Raw genomic sequence first — 16,844 nt, forward strand, 5'->3', positions numbered from 1 at the left:
CTCAGATATTTTTTCGAAGTAACAGCTTCCAGTGATCGTTCTGCATTGTATAATCCTACAATAAAGGGTCTTTCCGTCAACGTATTCGCAATACGTTACGTTTGTTTTTGTTGATGGTCAACTCCTACTCCTTGACCAAGCAAGAAGAGGAATTAGTTACAAGATTTCTTTCAGAATTTGTGCAGCGACACACACATATGGAACACACTACACTTGTTCCATCGAACACGGACGTCCATCTACGTCAGTACCGTCGCAGTGTTGAAGTTAACGGGGCTCAGTTTCAAATTCATTGTAACACTAAAGAGAACAAACACGGACTGAAACACACACTCCAGGATATTCGTACTGAGTCAATAAACAGAGTGTATCAAAAAGAATCATACGATTTTTTAAAAACTGTTGGGAAGAGCAAATTCTCGCGTTTTACAAGGTTCCCGCTACGTAGCAGCAGTCTGCGCTACTTCTGTTCTAGTAATAATGGTGTTGGGACAACAGAAAGCGTTTTGTGTTCTAATTTTTGCGCAGCGGCGTCAGTATTACCTGTTCAGCGTGACTTTCGTATGGTGTGGATCCTCCTACAGCACAGGGCATTAGACGAAGGCATCAAAAATTCCGAGAAAAACGTTGTTTGTGTAAATGCAAATCGCGGGGCCGTCCCCGAGTGTCTGGCACAGACGTCGAACGCTTCCGCCGTAGTTTCGAAATGAGACCGCATAAATTCGTTCGCCGTGCAGCTCGACAGCTCAAAATGTCCCCTATGTCCGTCTGGCGTGTGTTGCGTCAACGTTTACACATGAGACCATACAAAATTCAGCTACTGCAAGCTCTTCGTGAAGGTGACAAACAACAACGTGTGAAGTACTGTAATTTCGCCAGCCGTTGTGGCCGAGCGGTTCTAGGCGCTTCAGTCCGGAACCGCGCAACTGCTACGGTCGCAGGTTCGAATCCTGTTTTGGGCATGGATGTGTGTGATGTCCTTAGGTTGGTTAGGTTTAAGTAGTTCTAAGTTCTAGGGGACTGATGACCTCAGATGTTAAGTCACATAGTGCTCAGAACCATTTACTGTAATTTCGTTCTTGGCTAGACGGAGAACGACAGTTTTCTCCCACGCTTAGTGATTAGTGACGAGGCAACATTTAATCTAAATGGAAAGATGAACCGTCATAAATTTTATGTGTTTCTTGCAGTTTCAAGGGAAAAGGTGTATGGTCCAATTTTTTGTGCCGAGAACACTGTTACAGGGAGCACATATCTCGATATTCTTGAGAACTTTCTTTTCCCTTAGTTGGAGACTGATTCCAACGACTTCATTTACCAACAGGATGGGGCACCGCCACACTGGCATCTGGAACCGCGGGAATTTTTAAATCAAAGGGTTACTGAACGATGGATCGGTCGCACTGGACCAAATGATTCAGCCTTACATTACTGTTCTCCAAATTCATCTGACCTGACCGTATGTGATTATTTCTTGCGGTGGTTTATAAAATGGTTCAAATGGCTCTGAGCACTATGGGACTTAACATCTATGGTCATCAGTCCCATAGAACTTAGAACTACTTAAACCTAACTAACCTAAGGACATCACACAACACCCAGTCATCAAGAGGCAGAGAAAATCCCTGACCCCGCCGGGAATCGAACCCGGGAACCGGTGGTTTATAAAAGCCTCTGTTTACATGCCTCCGTTGCCAGCAATAATGAATGGACTGAGACATCGCATAACAGCAGCTGCGGAAGCTGTAACTCAAGACACGCTCGCTGCAGTGTGGGGACAATTTGATTACCGTATTGACATAAGCCGTGCATCTCAAGGGGGGAGGAAGCGTATTGAACACTTATGGAAAGGTAAGCACTCCGTCTTCAGGCCACGGGTGGCCTACCCGGACCATCCGGCCGCCGTGTCATCCTCGGTGGAGGATGCGGATAGGAGGGGCGTGGGGTCAGCACACCGCTCTCCTGGTCGTAAGATGGTATTCTTGACCGAAGCTGCTACTATTCGGTCAAGTAGCTCCTCAATTGGCATCACGAGGCTGTGTGCACCCCGAAAAATGGCAACAGCGCATGGCGGCCTGGATGGTCACCCATCCAAGTGCAGACCACGCCCGACGGCGCTTAACTTCGGTGATCTCACGGGAACCGGTGTATCCACTGCGGCAAGGCCGTTGCCCTTATGGAAAGACACGAAAAAAAACTTTTTGTGTTTTCCATTCATCAAAAAACAAAATTCATTGGATACGTTTATTAGTTTAAGAAATATAGAGGTGCCAAATCCGATGTTTCTTTTTGATATACCCTGTACATATCCGGCACTTGGTTGCTTACCGAACTGTATCTGTTGTTGTCTCCGTCGTCGTGATTTTTAGTTTGGGCACCGACTTTCTGAACACCTTCTGTGTAGAAGGAGCCTCTGCCCAGTGGCTTGTTACGTGCTCGTCTAGCACGCCAGATGCAGACAGTGGCGCCCTATCCTGCTCCAGTAAAGCAAGGCCTTCCCGCCGCCTCTTGGGCAACGCGAGACATCGGCACCGAGTTACGGCCGACGGAAGCGCGGCGCGGCTGGTGGCCGGCTGCACCCCCACAAATAGCGGCGACACGCGCCTAGGCCTCTTCCCATAGCTATATTAAGACTGCCCACGACAAGTCTCCGCTCCCAGCGACCCGCTCAGTCGCTTCCAGATGGCACGCACGCGACACTGCCCGACGTCTATCTTCCTAGTGGCACCACACTTGCTCTTCTATATATCTTGTCTGTCTACAGCACATCACGACAGAGACGTGTGTTTTACGGCGTAGACCAGTGGAGCAATGAAATGGAAGGTCGCTAGGATAAGGCCGTCCTGTTTCGTGGCGATCTTGTTGATTCGATCTGACACCACTTGATTTTTTGTTGTGCGTTCGTGTGAGAAGTCTTGTAAACAAGGCTGAAGACGATTTCCTGGTCACATTACTCTTTGTTGTGACATTGTTTAAAAAAAAACCACCAAGGCTGTTCGAAAGGGTACAACAGAACCATGTGCGACTATTTCATCCCAGCAGAGAAACCGCGGAACGTAACTACAAACAAGTATTGTTTAAGTAATAAAACCTAGTACGTTGTCCTGGAAGGCGAGTGTTCATCGACGACGAAAGCATCGTCAGGTCTGATCCAGGGAAGTGTGATAGGTCCGCTCTTGTTTTGTATATAAGAGTACATAAACGATCTGACAAATGGGATGTGCAGCAATCTGCAACTGTTTGCTAATGACGTTGTAGTGTATGGGACTAAGACTTCTTTAAGTGACTGTAGGAAGCCACGAGATGATTTGAGCAGATTTCCTACGTTCTGTGATGAATGGCAGCTTGCTCTAAATACGGAAAAATGTAAATTAATGCATATGAGCAAGAAAAGCAATGCTATAATTTTCAAATACAGCAGTAGTGGTGTCCCGCTTTACCACAGGCGTCGATTAAATATCTGGGCATAAGGTTGCAAAGCGATATGAAATGGAATGAGCAGGAAGGCAAATGGTCGACGTTTATTGGAAGAATTCCAGTTCATCTATAAAGGAGCAAGCGTATAGACCTTATGTGCAACCCATTCTTGAGTACAACTACATCTACATGATTACTCTGCAACTCACATTTAAGTGCTTGGCAGAGGGTTCATCGAACCACAATCATACTATCTCTCTACCATTCCACTCCGAACAGCGCGCGGGAAAAACGAACACCTAAACCTTTCTGTTCGTGATCTGATTTCTCTTATTTTATTTTGATGATCATTCCTACCTATGTAGGTTGGGCACAACAAAATATTTTCGCATTCGGAAGAGAAAGTTGGTGACTGAAATTTCGTAAATAGATCTCGCCGCGACGAAAAACGTCTTTGCTTTAATGACTTCCATCCCAACTCGCGTATCATATCTGCCACACTCTCTCCCCTATTACGTGATAACACAAAACGAGCTGCCCTTTTTTGCACCCTTTCGATGTGTTACGAGTGTTTGGGATCCTCGCCAGGTCAGATCAAAGGAAGGCATCGAAGCAATTGAGAGGCTTTCTGCTAGATTTGCCTCCGGTAGATTCAGACAATTCAGGAGAATTACAAGAACTAGTTGGACTGACAGAAAAACGAATAAGATGGTTTTACAGGAACTAGAGGAGAAGAAAGAACTAATTAAAGCTACAAGCTAACACAAAGAACTTCTTATGGGAGACATGCAGTGTTACCCTTACAGTTGGGTTCATTGCTACTGGTTCAATTGTAATTAAAGTGTGTTGTATGCTTGCGCCACAAGCACAAAAGACAGAAAGTGTAAATGGCTAAACAGGAATAGCTAGAGTACGGATGCAAGACTGTAGAAGCATGCTTAACTAGGGGAAAGGTAATGTCGCATATAGAAAAATTAAAGACACCTCTGAAGAAAAGAGAAACAACTGTATGAATATCGAGATCTCAGATGTCAAGCCAGTACTAAGCAATGAAGAGAAAGTTGAAAGGTGGAGAGAATACGGGATAGACGAAAAGGAATCAGTTAAACTTCAAGTATATGATAAATCAATCAAATCTAAAGGCCGTAATTCATTTAAATACATAAGAATTACAAACAACTTACGTTGGAAAAAACAAGAGGAAAATTTTGTGAGGAAGATGAACCAAAGAATCCGTTTTATTGGCAGAATACTTAGAAGATGCAACAGACCTGCTAAAGAGACTGCTTACAGTACAATTGTCTATCCTATTTTGGGGTACTGCTATGCGGTGTGGGATCCTTACCAGATAAGAATTAATGGAATACATTCAAAAAGTTCAAAGAAGAGCACCGCATTTTGTATTATCGACAAATAGGGGAGAGAGTGCCATGGACGTGATAAAAGATTTGGCATAAATATCATTAAAACAAATGATTTTGCGTTGTGGGGATCTTCTCACGAAATTTCAGTCACCAAGTTTCTCATCCAAAGCGAAAATATTTTGTTGGCGCTGACGTACTTAGAGAGATACAATCATCATAAGAAAATAAAGTAAATTAGTACCTGCACGGAAGGATATAAGTGTTCATTTTTTTCGCACTCTGTACGAGATTGGAATAATAGAGAATTAGTGTGAAGCTGATTCAATAAACCCTCTGCCAGACACTTAAGTGCGATTTGCAGAGCATCCATGTAGACGTAAAGCAAAACTCGTTGGCCACTCAATCACACACGATTAAAATTTCCCAACACAAAATCGTAGCGAGGAAATGAGGGACCGATCGACAACATCTTATTGAAAAAATATGATCAGTGAGATGGGATGTTCGTCATATATGCAGAGGTCTGCTGAAGTGAGCAAGCCAATGCTGCGAAGACAGGGCTTAGCCTTTTGAAAGAAAAAGAAGAGAACGAGAAAATTTCAAATCTACTGTGATCGATCGCAATGATAAAAGTTCGAATGGATAGCTTAAAATTTTTTAGCCAATAGTTTATCGACCAGGGTTCCCCATTTCAGATTGATACATTCAGCCTTCTCCGTCATCCTTGGCACTATATATCACTATTACTCCCTACGGTGTCCGCCTCCGCAGACGAGCCGTCATCGCGGTTGACTGCTATGCGAAGACACGAGTTCAGTTGCCTGTATTGCCTGGAGTTTTTCCTTGTTCAGAGGACTGGAACTAGGTCACTCAGCATGGTGATGCCAATTGAGGAGCTACTTGAATAAGAAGCTGCGGTTACGAGGTCTGCAAAGCCGGCAACGACCGAGAGAGCTGTGTGCTCACCCCACGCCCCTTCACACCGTTTCCCATGACGTCATCTAAGGATGACATGACTGTCAGTGGTGACAATTGGCCAGTCGGAGGCCAGGTCGGCGGACTTGTATAGTCCATATTATATCATGCTTCTGTCGCTCATCTTTCCCACGAGGAAATGGAAAAATAAACAGTTACTGGAACGAACCTCTTCACAAGCGTTCCACCTTACATCACTCCCTCTCCACTGTATGTGTGATGTAGAAAGCAGATATCTGTTATGCCTGCCCCTTTTTACTGAGTCTCTAAATATATGTACCAAACTGCTTCTGCTCTATTTGTTCATTACCCACTGTTTGTTCGTTTTAAAAAAATGATGCGATTGACAACACGATGTTGATATCTTTTTATCCCTAAATTTCACTCCAGTACCTAAGTGAAGGCTATTCTGTAGCTTACAGCAGTATAGGCGTCACTCACTAACTACGCATTTAGGAGAATTACTCACTGATGAAGCTAATCCTACTTGAAATGCTGTAGTACTACATCCGGTCGACTCACGGTTTGGCAGTAACCTAGTTCTATATTATAAATTTCTTTTCCTTTATCACAGAGATGGTTTGCAGTCCGAGGTGAAACACTGATATCCCTGTTTGAACGGAGTTCGTCGCCACAAAAGAGCACCATGAAAATATGGGAAGCTTCGAGATGCAAAATATGACTACCATCTGATATTCACCCTAGCCTAATACAAAAATTAATGCAGACTCGTTAAAATTACACAGTCTAGCAACAAATAACCCTACACATTCAAATTATGTTTATAAATTTATTTTCAAGCGTAAAACTGAAGTGTGTAAACGTACGTGACACTTGCGCTCTAAAGGACGTCACCAAGCGAGGTGGCAGTGGCAAGATATTGGACATGTCTTCGGAAGAGCATCACTTCATATCCTGGGCCCACGATCTAGATATCGTCTTTTTTTTCTCGCTTATCCTAAATCCAGGATGATTCCTTTGAAAAGACACAGGAAATTTCCTTGTCCGTTCCTCCCAAGTATAAGTTTGTCTCCCACATCTAATGACTTCGTCTTAGACAAAACATTAACTTTGCCTTCCATTCTTCCTGAATGATGTCACTGGAGACTGATCTACCATTATGTTCGATTTTAACATCAACCGTGTATCACGGGAGTAGTCTCTCCACATTAAAATCATTCTACCACAAATAATTCAATACAATTATGTCATTTATTTCATGTGGGATAACCAAAGTGGAGTTTCACGAATAGCATCGCGGTACAGCCATCAGTTACCGAATATCGTTATTAAGTCAATATAAGAATTGAGTAACGTTCCTGCCTCGTGTTGCCACAGTGGTGGATGGACAGTAATGATGTTAGTGTCACGAAAGCTACCGGAAATTGATGTGTTGGTCAGCCTAAGTGATCACTCTTCTGCAAATGGGTCTGCAGGAAAGGGGGGAAAGTAGGTTCAATACATTCTCGTCGTAAAGAAATTGTCAACGGCGCCACGTGTAGGAAGCGGACGGGGTAGGCAAATGGCGGGCATTTCCCACACAGTACAGGTAATGCGGTCGGGGGTGTGAGATATTGCCGCGTTGCGTTAATGGCATTTCCGATACGGCCGACCGCGCGGCTTGCGCCTTCATTTGTCGCTGCCCGCAACACACGCCTGTCAGTTTGGTCGTCGAACGAGTTACACGCAGGGGCAGCTCCACCAGACTGTGACGGGTTCAGCGTACGCTGCTACCAGTTGCTTCAACAGTTAGTACAAAGTAAAGCATGTGCCTGTGGGAGTCGTGTCAGTGAAACAGCGCAGCTAGATGTAATCTACCTACATCAGTTACTAATTATGAAGGAAGTGCAACATGTTAGCTCGCGTAATAATTCATAACATTCGTTTCGCTGTGTATATTTACACCGACTAAGATATGTCCCATTGTTAACTTGCATTTTAAACCCAGCGTAGGGTATTTCTCGTCTGAGCTCTTGAACTGTATTTAGTGAACCTACTTAAAATATTAATAATTACAATATGGGAGCTGAGTGCAATTTAGTTTCCGACAGAGGGCGTTGCTGCAACGTTTATGCAACGTAGCTCGACTCCGACATGCAGACAAAGGATTAGTATGGCATTCGTGTCTTGCCAACGAGCGTACGGTAAATGTGGAAACCTGAACTGTGGCGACGTTATTACCAAATGTGTCCAAACAGGATCAACTTGCTGTTATTCTTTTCTTGGCTGCCGAAGGAGAAACGCCGGTAGCAGCATGTCTGTCGAAAAGCACCGTTGTGGAAAATTGCGACAAGGGATGCGGCTGCTTCATCATAGCGCACGTCCCCATATCGCAAATGTCGTAACGCAGAACTCAAGTAGCGGGCATATGAGCACCCGCTCTTCAGTCCAAATCTCTCCCCACGAATTATCAAGCCTTCGGTTCCTTAAAAAGGGAATTAAAGGGCCGACGATATCTCTCAGTGGACGATGTGCAGCAAGCAGTTACGGCAACAGGACACGGTGTTGTAATAAACAGGTACCTTCAACATGATGCGTCGGTGGCATGATTGCGACAAAGCTGACGGCAATTTTGCCCGATTGGCAAGCTGATTCTGGAATGCGCGGCCTTCGAAAAGGAAATTTTTGATCGCCCCATTCGCCGCATTCATGTAATTAAGTTTTCACAAAATCCAACAGATGGGAATACGACTGCAGTGGTTTGAAAGCTGACTCATGGCGTTATACTCCAAGACCTCCGGAACTACACCCCGTAAAAACAGTTCAGCACAAGAAAATGCCGCATAGAGTTAAAAAAACTGAGACGATAAGGTGATAGTTTAAACATGTTTTCAATTCAATTTCAGCATTAGAAGTGTTTCCCAATATCTGAACCCCAACAATTGTAATTTAAATGCCAGCAGTGTTTCGGTTTTCTAATTACTAAAATTTTCACCACTTATAATTTACTTCAACCAAAACAAGGTACAAGTTGGTTTTAAAAATTAATATGGCACGAACGATTAGCTGGAGTAATAACAATGTTGTAAAAGAACGCAAACATTATGGCCATTCACTGATGCCTGATGCACTGCCAACGACTTGGTGGGATTGCAATCCCACCACCTTTGGGAATTAAATTTCCCTACCCGTCCTTCACTACAGTCGTGTAGAAGTTTTTACTTTTATGACTATATGACTACCTCTCTCTCTCTCTCTCTCTCTCTTCCTCCCCCCCCCCCCCCCTCCCAATTTTCCCAGTCAGGTGGCGAAATGGGGAATGCAACCCACGAATTAGTCGGACCAGGGGAAAAAAAACACCACAATGTCGGAACTAAATCAGGAATTCGAGGCTAATAACCGGCTCTGAAGATGGAAAAAGAGTCAATAACAATCACAACAATGGAAGATACGGAGGAGGCAACTTCCCTTGCAGTGTTTGAACTCCAGTGGAGCGACTGTAGACACTGATCAACAACGGATGGCAGAAACCAGCTGCGTATCATACTGCTATGTGGAAACGAGAAGCTATCACTTTCTAATCCGCGGAGTACAAATGGTGACGACCTTCTACGTAAAACCGCCCGACAGATCTTGGTCGATGTACAAAGAAGCAGCGGAGCGAGCGTTACGAATAATTACCCGACGTAATGTGTTGCACTTATTTCATGCTTTGTAACTGATGCAAGTGCTGGTTACATCTCGTTAAGCTGTTGTCTTCCTCGACCTCTTCCGTTGACATGTCTCCCACAAAACCATGTTGCATTTTGTACTAACTGTGACAGCAACGGGTATCAATGTAGGCTGAACGCGTCCCCTATGGTGGTTACCTGTAAGCACTCACTGTCATCGTGCATATTTACTTACTGCCTCTACCAATTTCCGTTAAGCCATCGTCTCGGCTTTTTCTTATCTCTTGAAATCCAACAAAGAATCTCCTTGAGCCGTCTGCCATACATTCATTTCCTTACCTGTCCCCTCCATTATCTTTTCATTAAAGTCGTAATTACGCCTTCCACTTTGCTCTGTTCCGTGGTCCATTTGTTTATTTTCCTGTCCCTCCAGTAATTCTCAATATACCTGTCTCCACTGCTCGCTGAAAAACGCTCAGTTTTTAATGGCTTTCGCATTAGAAGTTCATGTGGTAATGATATAAATGAGAAAAATGGTAACGCACATTGATCGCTTCCGACTGCTCTAAAAAATCAACTCGTCCATTCGATCGGTGACTTCGTTGTCAAATTTTACATGCTATTTTAGCGTTCTTTTAATTCATCTGAAAGCCTACTTTGAAAATTGCCCCTTCATTTGCAGTACATACAATAAGTGAAATGCCATCAGAAAAAGATGTTTCAGGTAAATTCTAACATGCATTCTCAGTTCTTCTGTCCGGTTTAAGGATTTTAAAATTTCGTCTGTAGTTGCTAAGAATACTTTTTGACATTCTTAATTACTGACATCGCTGGCGGAATTCATTTTTTTCCATAGATCGTAACCTGTCCTCGTCAAGGCAGACACAAAACTATATCTGACTGTATAATGGAGGGAGATGAAATCGGACACAATCGCATAACGTAATTAACGAACACTGAAACCTACATCAGCAAGGTCAGCTGTCTTTTTAACTTCACTCTTCCCGATGCACACGTCACAGGATGCTTACCTGCTTACTAAGACACATTTTTTGTAGCCCGAAATACTTGCAAACACGTATAACCATTACTTAGCCAGTCACGGAAACAGACCTTAGTATTTAGACAGTTAACGTTGCCTACGACTTAAGAATGGGTCGGCGCAAGATGGTGCTACTCCACAAGAGCACATTCAGCGGTGCTGATGATTAGCTCTTTGGTTAAACTCAAAGACAACCTCACAAATACAACAATTCCAAACAAATTATATAGGACACATCTGTTTCCAGCGATACATACCGAAAAGCTTTAACCAGTATTTGGTGCACTTGCAAACGCAACATACGAGTCCAGTGTGATCAGACTCATCGTTACTAAATTGAGGGTTAGCGGTTTCTTCCGCCGACGCCTCCTATTATTAACAACAGGAAATGGTCCACACCATCGTGATGATAACATGTACCAAGGCAGCTGGAGTACTTTGCGACCACAGTTCAAATTTTACCCAAATCCCGAAAGGAGATGCAAGTCAAACAACATATTTTCAAACCTGTTCACGCTAGACAGTCAAGAATGTATAGCAAGACAGGTGAGCTATAAAGTTCTGAATCACCTTACGGCTCAACAGTTCACTCGGCAATAGAGCGAGGCACTTCCGTATGGGGGGCGCCACGAGGGATTTTCAGCCACTGCCGAAGCCCAGAGACCGTCTGTCAGAGCGGCAGGCCAATGAAGAAGTCGTAGAAGAAGTCGTAAAATTGCTCCTGGCAGCATCAACAAACATGCCTATGCCCACGAACGTGCGCTTCCGCCTTGCTGCTCGTGTGTGTGTGTGTGTGTGTGTGTGTGTGTGTGTGTGTGCGTGTGGACGCGTCGTGGCGGAGACTAAGTCATCGCTGGCTTTTATTAACAAATAAGTCCACAAACGCTGTCGTCTCGAGGTGCCCTTGGTCATCATTTAGGCTTAGTGACGAGTGGACCTCTGCAGCAGAAATTAAGAGTATCACATCTCACAAGTAAAGCGTGGCAAAGCAGACAGTTGCCAAGTCCGCCTATCGTCTCTCCTCGAATATATTCTCAACCTGCGTAGCGTCGTCGGCCCGAATACGGTAGAACGTGAGAAACGAACACCTGAAGAACAATGAAAAAAGTAAGACGCTTTGTTTGATCCACCTGGTAAGATTTTTAGGTGGTTTTCTATGATCTTGTTCGTACTTCTATTCAAATATACTATGCGCAAAGAGTGAAATAGGACAAAAAATATTGGAAAAACAACCAAATTCGAAAGTCGTACTAGAAAGCCTCCAATTGGAGTGAGATGACGAAGTAAGATTATCGTTTCCGGAAACAAAACAGATAATGACCACAGCTCTCACTGTCAGAACTCGGCAGAAAATGAACAACGGCAGCATAAAAAATCGGGATTGGGGGGGGGGGGGGGGGCAGGAGGAATTAGTCTGTATCGTATATTATCTTTTCTTCACAATCTTTCTTCCCTTTGTCAAAATTTCTTCTTAATCAACCCGAAAATAGATGTTTTTTTATGTATACAAGCATATTTTACAATAATTCTTTCAAGCGTTAAGCATTGGGAAAAGTTACTGTTTCTCCACAGCTACACTTGTCTGAATGTTATCCGACGTCCAGTCTCATCTCGAGCATTCAACGTGTAAAGAAAGTGTCTGTGAAACCTGAAGGCATAATTTATACCTGGATCAGAATAACAAAGTGATTGACGTCTAGCTGTTTACAAGCCTGCTGCCGTAGCAACAACCATTCAGAGAACGCGCTTCGTCTCGTCTTCTGTTCGTTGCTAGTCAGTTGCAAATGACGCTTGCGGCCGGTAACATAACAGCTGTGAGGCGTTTTCGTTTTGTGCTTTCTTTTCTTGTGCGACGAGTTTATTTTGCGCTACAGAATGTCTGACGCATGCAGCGGAAGTGCGCAGAAAAGTATGGTTGCTAAACGGAAAGTTCCGCGATCTGCTCACGTTTTGCGTGGTCAGACACGGGAGGTTCGTGTATTCGGTGCGAGAATATTTCGATGGCAGAGACAATCGTGAGACTGCTGTTTCCAACGCAGACGGCCGAAAGAACAGCAGACGTTTCGAAAATTCACAAAAATACTTTTGCGGACATTTGTAGGGAAAAATACTGTGCAGAATAGGAAGGTGCTGGTTTTCCTCAGTTACATCCACTCACTAAAAAGAGGCAGCGGGAACAGCGAGTAACGAGTATGAAGTCATTCCAACAACATGCTACTCGTCGCTAAACATACAGATATTACGAGAGAAAGGAACTTCCAGCCATAAACAAACAGTGCCTGACTCTTCGCAGAGCAGATTTATTCAGTAGCAGTAAGACTTCCTTGTTAACAAATGTCAGAGACCTCTGTTTCAGGTACGACAAAATAATATTAGTGGACGCATGATTATGATGGAGAGACTTTATATCGATTGAATTTTCTTATGTTGACAAATGGAAGGAGCGATCTGATTTACTTCGTAAAAAACTTTCTGTAGTCGATGCTATATTGCATATGCGATCTTGGCTACAGAAAACTTTTTTTACCAATAAGTGGTATCGTTGCATGTCGTCGTTAATTTTGAAGAAACATTATTAAGGTAACGTTTGTAGACACTGTGTATATTGCATTAAAAAATCTCTCATCTCGTTATTAAAGAATTTCCCCCTGCACAAGCAGGACGTACTGCATACACACTATACTGATTTTTAAGTAGTTAAGCAGTTTATTTTAATGTTGTTAGTTACTGTATTCACAGGAATTATTCGGATCCGTTTGTGCTCCCCTTCGGTATCGAATACGTCAATTAACTATTAACTATTAAAAGACAGTGCACATAATTTTGCTTTTCTTAAAATATACGAATAACAGAACAACGGTATCATTTTATACAGAGGAGTACAATCGTTAGGTAACAATGATACTACGATCTTGTAAAGAGAAGTCAATATTGCACGTTAACAGTGAGCGTGAGAAGATGGCATGGAACCGCACAGCTGTTACTTCCCGAGCAGTATTGTATACGCACTGAGGCGTAGCGCCGTATACCGATCCTGCCTTGGAGGCGGTTAAGTGGGATGTGTCTTAGTGCTGGATAGTGACAGATGGTGTCGCGAGACTGGACGCGCGCGTAGTTTATGTATCAGCCGATAGAGGACAATATTGGATAGGGGTACTGTGATTTTAGTTTCGATTGTGCCCACTAGACAGCACTAAAGTAATAGAATGTTTTTCATAAACTGTTCTAGTATCTTCATAAAGTGTTATTATTTCTTTCTGTGTATGTAAAATGTTATAAATGTGTTTTAGCAGTATGAATGATGCGTGAGTGTGGTTTAAGGTTAATATGAAGATAACTGACGAGTTATGTAGTAGGATTTAGTGTGGGAACATTTCGAAGAAGTATGGATATAGACAAAGGGGATTTTTGTAGAATAGATTTGTAAAGTAAGTTTATGGTAAAGAGAAAGTTAATTCACGTATAAATAACAATAGTAAATACCTTTATGCATAAGCAAAACTTCAGCATATTAGATAATTACGTCGGTAAAAAGTGCAGTCGTTAGGTTTACTATTTTGCGATTGGTTATTCATGAAAAGCGCGGACTGACGCGGGAGAAGGTTGTTTTTCTATTGACTGTTAAGTAAACTGACCAATGGTAAAGCAGTATTCTTCGCGAGCCTTTCTCTGCTGGTGAAGAAGACTTTTAGAGTATTCTAGAGAAGAGTGGGAGCCTAGCCATGAAACAGTTCGGACGTGTGCAGTAGTAGTTTCGATGGAAACGATAAGTTGCCGGATCTAGCAGTGTTTCATACATCAAAAGAGTTGTAAAGTGACAGCATAATTATTCCGATGGGTGTGAAGAAATTTTGGAATTTTTAAGTGAATTTTGTGACGAAAACAGACATATATTCCGCGTGGCGTATTGAGCAGGTCGGTGGCTAAAAACTGTGACTGCATTTGGTACCGACAGACTTAATATTTGGCGAGCATTATCAATAAAAAACAATCAGTATTTTTGTAGCTATTACGTTTTCGGGAAATGCAACACCATTAACTTCCTAACGTGAGTGAAAGGGATTGTGAGTGACTGTGTTAAGACTTGCACCGGCTTGGCAGTGATACTTGTTCACCTAAGTTTCAGAATATATTAACTGAGGACAAAATTTCCAACCTTTCATTTGTGTGAAAACTTTCTCCCGAAACGTAGATTAGTGACTTAAATTGCAGCCTGGTTCACGTCGAAGTACAGTAGGTTTCACTCGGCTTTCCTACTGATGATCTGCTGAGACAATGTTCACAGGTAGGCGCAGGTCCGTCGTAAAGGGACGGAAAGAACCGCGCCGCCGCAGCACGCACCACCGAACCGACACCTCCTCCTTCCACGTTTAACTGTGCTTCGCTGTCAATCGCTTCATTATTCTGATCCACGTGTCACTTACGTGGTGGTGGTGGGTAGTGTTTAACGCCCCGTCGACAACGGGGTCATTAGAGACGGAGCGCAAGCTCGGGTTAGGGAAGGATTGGGAAGGAAATCGGCCGTGCCCTTTCAAAGGAACCCTCCCGACATTTGCCTGAAACGATTTAGGGAAATCACGGAAAACCTAAATCAGGATGGCTGGAGACGGGATTGAACCGTCGTCCTCCCGAATGCGAGTCCAGTGTGTGTCACTTACGTAATGCATGGACTGAAGAACGATAATTTTAGATGTTTCTTAAAACCTGTGCGGGAGAGGGGCTGCGGGGAGGGGGAGTTTAAAGTTAACTGGCCGCGTCCTTCATCTCTTTCGGTCTTGTGCGAAGCGGTTTCTTTCACCTCTTCGAAGCTGCTATACCAAATATTCTCAATAGTCTATTTTACACGTGGTATTTTTCCCCGTATCTAGAATTTTCCTTCTACTGCAAGTTAACCACTCTTAAGCGCCTTATCACGTGTCCGACTAAGCTGTCCAATTTTGTGGTCGGGATTTTGTTTACTATTCTTTCTGAGCCAGTCATTCTCTAGTTAATTCCCTTAGTTTTTAAAATATTTCTGCGCTATCACATTTCAAATTCTTCCTGTTTTATTCTTCTCCGGGTTTCCCACGGCTCAAGTCCTATTTCCAAACGTTTCTGATCCATAGATAAACCGTTTCAGCAATGCCTTTCATTATACCGGATGGTTATAATTAAACATTCCCTATTTAACACGTTACAACACGGGAACTAATTACCGCACGAGTACCATTAGCATTAATGTCGAGGGCATGGGGAAGAGAAATAATGCAAAATCAATTCAATTGAAAAACTTAATTTCCTGCTACGGTACATCATACCATGACATACCGGCAGCATTACAGCTATAAATGGGGCTCAATATGGCGCCCATCAGTGTCCAGAAGAGTCTGAAAGCGCAGGATTGTCCTCTGCACAGTAGAACGAAGCACGTCCTTAGGCATGCTGGCTACCTCTCTTGATATGCCGCGCTTCAGGCGAATGTTCCCCTGGTAAACCTTGTCCATCAGGTAGCCCCACAACCAGAAATCACAGGGAGTGGAATCTTGTACGGATACCATTTGAGAATGGTTCGAACGAAGTGGACCACGGGATGTTCACCTGTCGTGACACGGCACGCACACTGCCTGACGATCGGGCATTGCGCGCAGCGTTGCCTACAACTGCGATTTCATTATCCAGCTGTGGTGCAACCGGTCGTCGGCCTCTGCCCAGAGCGACGCCCAGTTCTCCAGTTGATTCAAACTTCTTCATCATGCTTCGCACAACAGGTAGAGAAAGAGAAGCCTTCTGTGATCCTTTCAGCTGGCGATATTCTCGAATCGCAGCTGCAGCATTACTGTTGTTTTGATAATAGAGCTTCACCAATAATGCCCTGCTCCTTTTGTCCACGCTCGTGTTGACACGACAAGAAGTGCACTGCGATTGGTAAGGTGTAAGAGACTACGAATAACAATGAGTGATCACGGCACCTGTGGCCGTAGTTGGAACTGGACAGTGCCACTGTGATGCACGGAAATCAAGCACACCATACTCTGGACATTAATGCTACCAAGTTTGATATACTCATTTCCCGTATTTACTACAATTCTGCTATCCTGTGATATCTTGCATCCGAGATAACACACACGATTGATGTTTAGTAAGTCGCTATTAATCCTTCTATTCCCGTCATTTTCAACTTCCTTTGGTTTCAGTTAACGTAGTAAAGTCTCAGGTAGACATTCCATTCCATTAAACAGCATCTTCCAATCAAGTGTGTACGCTATCTGATCACAAGTATCCGGACATCTGCTAGTGGACATTAACAGGGGATGTCTCCGCTCTTCGCCTCTGTGACGCCTTGAACTCTGCTGGGGACACTTTCGATGAGATGTCTGAATGTCAGTGCAGCAGTGGCAGCCCATTTTTCCTCAAGAGCAGAAACCAGTGAAGGTAGTCATGTAGGACTCCGGGGTC

The 16,844-nt window shown here is 43.6% G+C and overlaps 1 protein-coding gene and 1 pseudogene across 1 annotated transcript in view; both read right to left on the minus strand.

Annotated features, from left to right (window-relative positions):
* The window catches only part of LOC126245257 (RNA-binding protein 24-B-like), a 375,332-nt gene that overhangs the window by 73,115 nt on the left and 285,373 nt on the right, over window positions 1-16,844 (minus strand). The gene's annotated exons all lie outside the window — the stretch shown is intronic.
* LOC126211654 (5S ribosomal RNA) lies at window positions 2,056-2,173 on the minus strand (annotated as a pseudogene).

This window comes from Schistocerca nitens, chromosome 1, assembly GCF_023898315.1.
Source record: "Schistocerca nitens isolate TAMUIC-IGC-003100 chromosome 1, iqSchNite1.1, whole genome shotgun sequence".
NCBI lineage: Eukaryota > Metazoa > Arthropoda > Insecta > Orthoptera > Acrididae > Schistocerca > Schistocerca nitens.